Here is a 9,405-nt window from a genome sequence, read left to right as displayed (position 1 = left end):
TTGTTTTGTAGAAAACGTATTTAAGCTTGGATCTCGTGTTGGTGTAACTAAGTGAGAACATGTTAGCGTTCTATTTAGTTGTACCAGTTTAGTCGATACGCCATCCTAAAAGGTTTGGATGGCCCTAGTTTGTCCTGTGGTCAAAGTGTGAGGTGCGTAGCCTGTGCACATGTAGACGCACACAAGTCAAACCAGAGGGGACCTACTGATCACCCATAGCATAGAGAGCAGATCCCATGCACGCATTGGGAGGAACCGGAGACAGGGCCTGCTCCAAAAACCCATGAAGGAATGGTGGTCGGTTTTGACTGGTTGAGTTAGAATAACAATAGACTTCGAAGTGACACATTAGAGTGGTCAGAGAAATCATAATGGCTTTATTGAATTAAATCAAAAAGTACAAGAGGAGTACATATCTTAGTAGTTAAGCATAGAAACGCCTAAGCTTGTCGATGTGCCATGAATTGGGTACGTCTATACCGTCCAGGTGAGCTAACCTATAAGACGTTGGTCGTGTAACCTCCTTGATTATGAAGGGCCCCTCCCATGAGGTTGCGAGTTTGTGGATGCTAGCCTAATTCGTCTTCCACTTCAGGACCAGGTCCCCAACCACAAAGAACCGCTCCTTGATGTTCTTGTTGTAGTACCTGCGCAAAACAGCAAGGTATTTGGCTATACGTACGCAAGAATCAAGCCACTTCTCTTCTGCACTATTCACTTCTAGCTCCCGCACTTCATTGGCCTTGTCTTCGTCGAAGTTCTCTACCCATGCTGATCTGAAGGCTATATCTGCTGGGAGCACTGCCTTAGCGCCATAAACCATAAAGTATGGTGACACGCCGGTATTGTGACTGGGCTGGGTTCTAAGGCCCCAGACCACGGCTGGTAACTCTTTGAGCCATCTTCCAGGCTCTTTGTTGTTTTCTCTATACATCCTCTTCTTAAGTGTGTCCAATATCATACCATTTGCCCGCTCGACCTATCCATTAGCTCTAGGGTGCGCCACCGAGACGTATTTTACTACTATGCTCCTTTCATTGCATAAGTCCCAAAAGCGTTCTCGGTGAACTGAGTACCTAGATCGGTGATGATGCTATTGGGTATGCCGAAGCGGTGGATGACCTGGTCGATGAATGTGATAGCCTTTTCTGAAGATGCCTGTACCAGAGGCATGTACTCTATCCACTTTGAAAATTTGTCGATCAGCATAAAGACACATGTAAATTTCCTAGGAGCTGGCTTGAAGGGCCTAATCATATCCAATCCCCAGCATGCAAAGGGCCAAGAGGCTGGTATTGTCTGAATCTCATGTGTTGGTACGTGGATTCTCTTGGTGAAGAACTAACAACCCTCACAATGGCAGACTAGCTTCTCTGCATCGGCTACGGCTGACGGCCAATAGAACCCTACTCGGAAAGCCTTGCCAACTAGCGTTCTCGAGGCCACATGGTTGCCGCAGGAGCTAGAGTGGATTTGGTCCAGGAGATGCTCGCCATCCTCCTGGGTTATACACTTCATCAAGATTTCCTCCTTTATGTTCTTGCGCCACAATTTGCCATCGATGAGCAGATACTGCTTACTGCGACGCATCAGGCGTTCATTTTCTATCCGATCAGTGTAACCGCTACCATCTGTTAGGTACTTGATGAAAGGTACTCTCCAGTCAGGCTTCTTAGTGGTCAAAGGTGGTTCGATGGTGTTTAACGCCAGAACCGTAGCCACCAAAAGCTGGTCTAGAGGTTTGTCGACCGTGGGATCTTCCTCTTCGATGGAAGGCATGAGCAGGTCTTGAACAAATACGCCATGTGGGACTTTAGCTTGGGATGATCCTAACTTTGACAGCGCATCTGTTGCTTGATTTTTGTCCCGGACCACATGTGTGTACTCGATGCCATAGAACTTGCCTTCCAGCTTTCTGATCGATTTGCAGCATGCGTCCATCTTTTCGCTAGTCGTATCCTAGTCCTTGTTGAATTGGTTGATGACCAGAGTTGAATCTCCATAGACATAGAGACGTTTGACATCGAGCTCGACCGCAATGCGCAGACCATGCAGGCATGCTTCGTATTTGGCGGTGTTATTAGACGCCGGGAAATAAATCCTAAGGACGTATCGGAGCTGCTCCTTGGATGGTGACACAAAAAGGACTCTTGCTCCTACGCCGTCGATGTTGAGAGAGCCGTCGAAGTACATCTTCCAATACTCATCGGGCCTCTAAGAGGCAGGTGTGCTTAAATCTGTCCACTCGATAATGAAATCAACAAGTGCTTGAGACTTGATTGTAGAACGGTTTGCAAATTCCAAGGAGAAAGGGCATAGCTCCATTACCCATTTGACGATGCACCCATTCACATCCTTGTTGCGAATGATGTCTCCCAGAAGGTACTCAGTCATGACCACCACACAGTATCCATCGAAGTAGTGTTTCAACTTTCAGGATGTTATCAGTATGGCGTAGATCAGTTTCTGAATCTGTGGGTACCTAGTCTTGGATTCATTGAGTACCTCACTGATGAAATAGATTGGTCATTGTACCTTGTAGACATGGCCGAGCTCATCGCACTCGACCACCATGGCAGTGGAGACCACTTGATTAGTTGCCGCAATGTAAAGCAGGAGGGTTTCATCTTCTCTGGGAGCAGTGAGGACCGGAGGTGATGTAAGGTATCGTTTCATCTATGTGAAGGCAGTGTCTGCTTCCTCTGACCACTCAAACTTCTTGGATGCTTTGAGCAGCTTAAAAAATGGTAGTCCTTTTTTGCCTAATCTTGATATCAAACAACTAAGGGCAGCCATGCATCCGGTAAGCTTCTGAACATCCTTCACCTTTTTGGGTGGCTTCATGTCCAAGATAGCTTTGACTTTCTCTGGGTTAGGGCGTATGTCGTCGTGACTGATGATGTTGCCAAGTAGTATACCAGAAGGAACACCAAAGATGCACTTCTTTGGGTTTAATTTCCATTGGAATGTATTAAGGCCTGCAAAGGTGTGTTCAAGGTTATCAACAAGGGTATACGCTTCCTTGGTTTTGACAACTACATCATCAACATAAGCCTCGACAAGGTCATCTTTTATCTTGTCTTTGAGGCAGGCCTGTATGGTGCGTTGGTAGGTAGCCCCAGCGTTCTTGAGCCCGAACAACATGGTTGTGTAGCAGTAAGCGCCGATCTGGTGATAACCAGAGTAGCAATTGAGAAAGGAAAGCAGCTCGCAACCGGTAGTTGAATCTATGACCTCGTCTATGCGAGGTAAGCCAAAGGGGTCTTTAGGGCAGTGTTTGTTGAGATCAGTGTAATCAACGCACATTCTCCATTCATTATTCCTTTTGCGTACAAGAACTAGGTTGGCTAACCACTCCAGATGATACACTTCTTTGATAAATCTGGCTACCAAAAGCCATGTAACTTCTGCCCTAATAGCCTCCTTTTTGTCACGAGCGAACCGTCGTAGCTTTTGCTTGATAGGTTTGGCCTTGTCGTCGACATTTAAGGAGTGCTCGATCAAGTTCCGAGGTACACCAGGCATGTCAGCAGGTTTCCATGCAAACACTCTCACGTTGCTCCTCAAGAACCTGATGAGCGCGTCTTCCTATTTAGGATCTAGGTTGGCCCCGATAAGGGCCGTTTTGCTGGGATCACCGTCGACCAGCTAGATCGCTTTGTGCTCTTTGGACTTGACGTTCTTGTGTGGGGCCTCGAGCTCTGGGATCTCTAGGTGGTCAGCTGGGGTCTTCTTGGCTTCAAGTGTGGTCTCGGCCATGCAAATAGAGAGGTCATGAGCCTCTGCTATTTTGAAGCTATCATCCTCGCAGGTGTAAGCTGCGTACATGTTGCCCTTGAGAGTTAGAACCCCCTTCTCAGTAGGCATTTTGAGCACCAAATACCTATAGTGAGGTATGGCCATGAACTTGGTGAGCGCTGGTCGACCAAGGATAGCATGGTAGGTGCCTTCGAAGTCGGTGACCACGAAGTTGACGTAGTCAGTGCGGAAGTGGTCTAGGGTACCAAATTGCACAGGTAGCATGATCTGCCCGAGAGGAGTAGAGCTCTATCCAGGGAGAACACCCTAGAATTGTGCCTCATATGGCTTGAGATCTGCCTGGGTTATCTTCAAAGCTGGCAAACTGTTCTTGAACAATATATCAATGGAGTTGCCACCGTCAATCATCACTCTATCGAACTGGACCCTATTGATACAAGGATCGAGGACCAGAGGGAAATATCCTAACTCAGGTATTGTGGCCCATTGGTCTATTCTGCTGAAGGAGATCTCATGGTGAGACCAAGGAGGGAGCCGCAGATCGGTGATGAGGTTGTCGGCGTTGGCCACGTTCAAGCAAGCGCGGGCGAGCAGCTTGCATTCTTGTTTGGTCTCGATGGACACTTTGCCTCCAATGATGGTGTGGATGCGATTGGTTGGCTTGACGTACTTGTGACGGGGATCTGCATCTTCATCATCGTTGTCCTTGTTGCGCTGTTCCCCTGCGTCGTTAGGCTTGTCGGACGTATCCGGAGCCTGTTGATGCGTGTAGATAGACTTGAGAACGCGACAATTCTCCATGGTATGGTTCGACTTGGGGTGTAGCTAGCAAGGTCCTTTCAATGCTTTGGCATAGTCTTCCTCATAGTTGTGACGTCTGCCACCTTTCTTAATGGTGTTGACCTTGCCGTCGTCTTCCCGAGCACGCTTGCCCCTGTAATCGTCACGGCGATTACGCCGCTGATTACGCTAGTCGCGGTGGTCACGGGGGTCATTGTGCTGGTTGCTGCGATCAAAATTGTTGTTCCGACCATGGTTGCTGTGGTAGTCGTCGCAGTGTGGAGGGTGGTCGGAGTGTGGAACCCTTGCTGCTTCTTCGATGATTATCTTTTTAGCATCATCGGCATCCGCATATTTCTTGGCAGTGGCTAGGAGCGCTATGACTGATTCAGGTCTCTTGCGAAGGAGCTTGTCCCGTAGGGCATCGTGGAAGCGAAGACCAGTGATGAAAGCCTCAATTGCCTCGCTGTTGAAGATTGACGGGACCTTGACGCGCATCTCCGAGAAACGCCAGATGTACTCGCGTAGTGGCTCATCTTTCCGATCTCGAATTCGCTGCAGATCATATTTGTTGCCGGGTTGCTCGCAAGTAGCAATGAAGTTGTCGATGAAAGCTTGCTTGAGCTCTTTCCAAGAATCAAAGTAGTTTGCCGGCAAGCTAACCAACCATTGGTGGCCTGCATGGCCGACAACGACTGGGAAGTAGTTAGACATGACGTGCTCATCAGCCATGGCTAATCTGCACGCGGCTTCGTAGAGCATGACCCATAATTCGGGGTTCTCCTTGCCATCGTACTTCTAAAGTTTTTCAAGCTTGAAGTTCTTGGGCCATATGACTTGGTGAAGGTGCGGAGTAAACTGCTTCAAACCTGGAGGGTCGTGGGCAGTATCATATTCCATATGGCGATAGATTTTGTGGGATGCACGATCGTTGGCTCTTTGGTTAATGTGATCGCATAGATCACGTTCTCTGAGGTAATGGCGGAGATCGTTATTGCCATCACGGCGATCCTGGTTGCCACCCTGATTAACCCTGCGACCGTGGTTATCGTGATGATTATCATGGTTGTCTTGGTGGTTGTCGTCCTGGTAGTCGCGGCGGTTGTCATCCTGATGGCGGTTGTTGTCCCAACCACCATCATGGCCACCGTTTCCGCCTTGACAGTTGTCTGATGGGTTGTTGTTGCGCGAGCCATGTTGGTTGGGTGGCTATGAGCGACTTGAGTACTGGCGGCTATGGCTTGATTCGACTAAGATGGATGGAGCCTGGGCTTGATTTACAATCTCTGCGGTCTGGGCCATAGCAGCCATCAGGTAAGCTTGTATATCATCATGAACTACCTGAGTTTCTAGGGTATTGGGTAGTCGTTGCATTATCACCATAGCAACAGCTACGTTGGTGCTTGGAGTCCTGAAGACTTGGTTGTTCCCCACCCTGTCAAAGGCATTGTTAAGGTCACATGGCTGGACCCTTATGCGTCGGGCCTCCTCTTCTACATCGGCTTCGATTTGTCGATGATTAAATCGGTCAATATTGTGTGCTTCACGTGTTAGCCTTTCTTGTTTTGTTTCGTCGACAGCTGGTGGTTCGTCATTACTAACAACATTGATCAAGTCTCCTCGCCTTAGTGGGAAGGATGGGAATCGTGGGAATCCCAGGGCGTGGTCTGGGATATCTAGATCATATTCAACGCCTTCATCATCATGATGCTGGAGCTTGGTGTGGATGGAGGCATTAGATGCGATGCCTAACGAGGAGCTTGAGCCACCTTCTTGAACTGTGTGGACTGATCCTTCTTGATAATCCTCAATCTAGACCATGTTGACAAAGTTGTGTAGGCCGTAGGGCTAGGCCTGGTGGTTCTCCATCGAGGCTTCGTACTCGGAGAGCTAGAGACCCATCGCGGGGGCTGGCCAGTGATGAACGGAGCGCCCTTTAGGAGTAGATGTGACCACAAGATCCGTACCGAGTTGTGCAGGATGACTGGCCCAAGCCGGTCAGGTAGATCTATTGTGGCTAGTAGTTACCTACTTATTGGGTTGACTTTGAATCGAACTTACCAGAGATAGGGTTTTGGCAAGTTTGGTGCCGACCCGATCGATGGAGTCGAGCAGGTCAGTGTTGTTGATCTGCCTCCCTTTGTAGCGAGGAAGCAGACGATGGGTTGTCGGTGTGGCTAAAGACGATGCTGGTGTGGTCGGAGCCAGATCCACCATGGTTGAAGCCGTAGCCGATGCAGGTGAAGCAATGGTCGATGCAGATTGAACTTGCGCCTCCTCCGAGGTCATAGCGATGAAGTCATCAAAGCCAGTGGTCTAGGTGATTTGGCCGATGGTGAACGTGAGGCTGTTCGGCATGGCCATGGAATCGGGGATGATGACCATCTTGTTTGCCTGGAGAGCAATACGCATACCCCCTACCTAGCACACCACTGTCGACAAAATATGGTCGGCAGTCTACCTAGGGGTATGCCCAAGGTAGTAGATTATTGGCAGACAGATGCACAAGCTACAAATAAGATGGTGACGCAAGACAGACACGAGATTTTATCCAGGTTCGGCCGCTGTAAAGGCGTAATACCTACGTCCTGCATCTAATTGTATTGCTGCATGTCAATGAGAGATGTTTTTAGAGGGGTCCCCTGCCCGCCTTATATAGTCTAGGGGGCAGGGTTACAGATCTGGAAACTAATCCTAGCCAGTTACAATTGCCATAGGTGGCCGCATAAGGATTCCTATTCTAACCGACTAGAATCTTGCTTGACCTCCAAATCTACCTTGATTCCTTGCGTGGGATTCCGAATAGATTGGCCGGGCTGCTCGTTGTCTTCTAGTGGGCCAGACCCCCTGATCCAGGCTAGCCCAAGCCTAGCCGTAAGGGTATAGGGGTTAATACCCCCACATACTCTGGCATCATCATCAAAAGCCTCGAGGCGTGGTCTCACCACCTCTGCTCTTATACGATCTGCTTCACCATGGTGGATCCATCGGTGGTAGCCAGTCGTATAACCATTGTACACAAGATGTTTACCCATGGTCACCTTGTCTACCCTTCTGTTGTTGTCACATTTGCTACAGGGACACCAAAGTTTAGAATGTCCTTTAGCTACACCCAAGCTCCATGCATGTTCCAAGAAAGCATCTGTCCCATTCACCCACTCAATGTCAAAGTCACTCCTGCTTCTCCGGCCTATGTACATCCACTGATGGTCTTCCATCCTTCCACATATATAGCACATAGTAATGTAACCATCAATTGCATCTACGCGGTGTTCCTACTCTCTAATAGGTGAGGATAGGTCCTAATCCCACCCGCGGATGCGTAGATGAGGTTAGTTTCCATGCTTCGCTCCCTATCCGAGACAGAATTTTGGCAGCACCTCCCCACTGTTCTCCTGATGCATGTCCTGCAAGGGAGAGTGTGTGTCAGGTACCATGAGAAGAGGTCCCCTAAGCAACAATCGAAAAAATCGCTTAGACTCTATCAAAGTCAAAGCCGAGGGACAACTATTGGCTAAATCCCGGTAGTGTCCGAAGCCACCTACTTTCCATCTTGCTTGAGGCCTCACGCGAAGGGCCTCGGCTGAGGAACCAGTTTTCTGTCTCGCTCAAGGCCTCGCGCGAAGGGCCTCGGCCGAGGAACCAGTTTTCTGTCTCGCTCGAGGCCTCGCGCGAAGGGCCTCGGCCGAGGAACCAATTCTCCGTCTCGCCCGAGGCCCCACGCGTACAGCCTCGGACAAGACGCCGACTCTTCGCCTCACTCAAGGCTAGCTTAGCAAAACAAACCCATCACCTCCGCCTCGACCAGCTTCTCGGACAAGACGTCATGTTCGACCGACGCGTTCGACCGCTCCTACGATATCAGCCAAATGATGGTTCGACACAGCGGCATGGCCGATTGGACACCGGTCACATCGACGCCATGCCGTCCAGGACTGGATAGGGGTTACCGACCACTATGCTTGGTACTGTGCCCATGACCGGCAACTGTACTGCGCTGTGTGACCTAACCCCTGCTCTAGAAACAACGCGACATGTGGAGTCAAGTCTAGGTTACTATAGACTTGGAATTAGTGTACTGAACCAATTGCTCCCGCCACGCCTCGGTAGTCTACTCCAAGGTCTCAGCAACCTCGGGATTTGTGCCTGCCGAGCCCCCTATGATGGCTTGGCCTTGGCACCAACTAGGCCTTGGCTCTTCACGCAGTCAATGCACAGCAACTAGCATGTCGCTCGCCAGGCCCTGCGTCCAGCCATCACTGGAGCTCCCATGCCACACAAAGTTTGGATGTGACCGATGCATTGCTCCAGCACTTCAAGGGCAGGACCACTCCATCAACCATACCACCATAGTACTAGGCTACAGGGCACAGACATGCCGCCTCTGTTCGCACGATCGCATAGCTAACACATGTATCACCCCTGTCCCCCCTTCAACTATAAAAGGGAGGGATTTGGGCTATTTCAGGTGGGGGGGGGGGCGAACTCATGAGGTAGACGAACACACACTCGACTTTCTGTAACACGCACACTTCCCCGCCGCCTGAGATCAACATCCCAAGCGATCCATGCCGCTCCACGCAGAGACCTAGGACTAGCTCCCTCTCTCGCCCTGCTTGTAATCCCCTATTATGAGCATTTTGGTGCGAGGAATACAAGATCGATCTCTCAGACTAGATATAGGGTGCCCATTGCCTGAACCAGTATAAACCTTGTGTCTCTTTGCATCACCATCCGGGATTAGGAGCATGTAGCACGTTTTTACTAGTTGGTTGAGGGCCCACCAGTCCAAAACACTAACAGTTGGCGCGCTAGGTAGGGGTCGCTGTGTGTCAGCTTCATCTCGCTAACAAGTTTTGGATGGCA

This window comes from Miscanthus floridulus, chromosome 18 (assembly GCF_019320115.1).
Source record: "Miscanthus floridulus cultivar M001 chromosome 18, ASM1932011v1, whole genome shotgun sequence".
Classification (NCBI taxonomy): Eukaryota; Viridiplantae; Streptophyta; class Magnoliopsida; order Poales; family Poaceae; genus Miscanthus; species Miscanthus floridulus.
The sequence above is the reverse complement of the archived record's forward strand: the minus strand, read 5'-3'. Positions refer to the sequence as shown.